Source organism: Gorilla gorilla, chromosome 1 (assembly GCF_029281585.2).
Source record: "Gorilla gorilla gorilla isolate KB3781 chromosome 1, NHGRI_mGorGor1-v2.1_pri, whole genome shotgun sequence".
Taxonomy (NCBI): Eukaryota; Metazoa; Chordata; class Mammalia; order Primates; family Hominidae; genus Gorilla; species Gorilla gorilla.
The window spans coordinates 107,397,821-107,399,827 of record NC_073224.2 but is presented as its reverse complement, the minus strand read 5'-3'; positions in this window follow the sequence as shown (position 1 = coordinate 107,399,827).

The window sequence follows — 2,007 nt, the reverse complement described above, 5'->3', positions numbered from 1 at the left end:
CATGAACAGTGTTGTTTGCTGAGGTGCCAGAAAATCTATCCAACAGCCACAGAGACTTTAGAAAAATATTTGGGCAAAATGTTTGGGTGGCTACTGCTTGCCTGCCACTAGGGGTAGTTGTCACTTGGGTCAGGGGTCCAGGAACCCCTGGTCCCTGTGACCAAGAGTTCAATATGGGCTTGAGCAAGGTCACATAGGAGGGGGCCCACAACTGGCTGTTATGGAAAATTGTAATCTTTCAATTTAAGGGCAGAGAAGATGACATCGACACTCCTCCAGGGGAGGGGCTGTAATCCACAATCCTATAGGGAATGTCAATGCTGCAAACCACAGAGCATCCACGGAGAGGCCAACAGTGACAGTGGAACTCTCACCACAACAAAATGCCAAAAACCCAGAATACGCAAGTATCAGCCAGTGAGGATCCCCACACCAAATGCTGAAACTCCAGGGGGTAGCCAATGGTGAACCCCAAAGGCCAAGTTGGGGGCCACTGAACAATGTGACTTTGGCATCTCGGGGTCAACACAGTAAGGTACTTTTCACAACCAAGTGTCCTGCCTTAAACAGTTCTTGACTCTGTCCTGTCCTGTCCTGTGTCATGTCATGTCCCGTCCCATCTTGTCTTGTCTTTGTGGTCACCAGATGATGCAAGGAAGGACAACCCCAAAATTGGGGCTTAGCCCAGGAGAGTTCTTGGTTTTGCCCAGGTAAGAATTCAAGGGCAACTCAGCAGTGAAAGAAAGCAACTTTTGTTAAACTGGTACTGCTTCTGGTGAAGCAGGGCTAACCCATGGGCAGTGTGTGGGTTGCTAGCTAGCTGTATTTATACCCACTTTTAATTGGATGCTAGTTAGGAGGTGGGTTATTCATAACTTTCTGGAAAAGGGATGAGGAGTTTCCAGAGCCATATAAGGTAACTTCTGGCCATTGTTATGGCATGTTGACATGGCATTTATAAACTGTCATGGCACTGGTAGGAGTGTCTTTATGCTAATGAGCAGTGAGGGCAACTACAGGTAGCTTTTATCTCCATCTGCTGGTTTTGGTCAGCTTCTTTACTGCACCCTGTTTGGACCAGATCCCGCTCTGATCAACCAGGCCACAACCGCAAAATAAGTCCTGCCACTTTCCTACCTCAGTAGAATCTCTGCCAAAGAATGATCTTGAAAGTTTGCTGTTTACTCATCGTCTGGAAAAAGCTTCCTGTATAGGCCAAATTCCCACCCTTGAGATTTCTGAAGGACTAACAAGTAAAAACAATATACCCCAATGGAACTCTTAGGTTTCAAATAACTTACTCTCCTTTGGATTTCTTTTTCTGAAAATAAATTCTTCACACACACTGACTTGTCTTTTGCAATCCAATGTAAAATGGGACATCTTCTTCAGAAGCTTTGAAACATACAAATTAGCCTCAAACTTACCTACCAGACTTCCAGGCTAGAAGCCTGATTCATGCAAGAAGGACTAAGACACTTCATCCATATCCTGGGTAACAGGAGGAGATCCTTTAGATAGGTTTGTACACCAGGCTGGTAACCTACACTTTCTTCTAGCAGTGAGAGGTACTGAGATGCGTCACCCCCTCCTGCAAGGCCGAGACCCAGAGAGAGCCAAATTTTAGCCTAGAACTCAGCCAGCTCTTCACAGTCTCCCATGTTTTACATTTTCCTCAACAATCATTTACTTTGAAAGATTTCAAACCTACAGAAAAGTTGAAAAAAAAAAGAACACCTCTACACCGTTCCCCGAAGTTCAACAATTAACATTCCTGTATCCTTTTTCTCTGTCTACACACACCTACACACACATTCATATTTCATAGTAAATGCAGACCAAAAAAAAAAACTTCACTTCATCCCTAAATAGTTCAGCATGTATTTCATGAGATTAAGGACGTTATCCTATATAATTATAATACAATTCAATTATCAAACCTAAGGATATTAACATTTATTCAATAATATTATCTAATATGTAGTCCAGATAAAAATTTTCTAATTG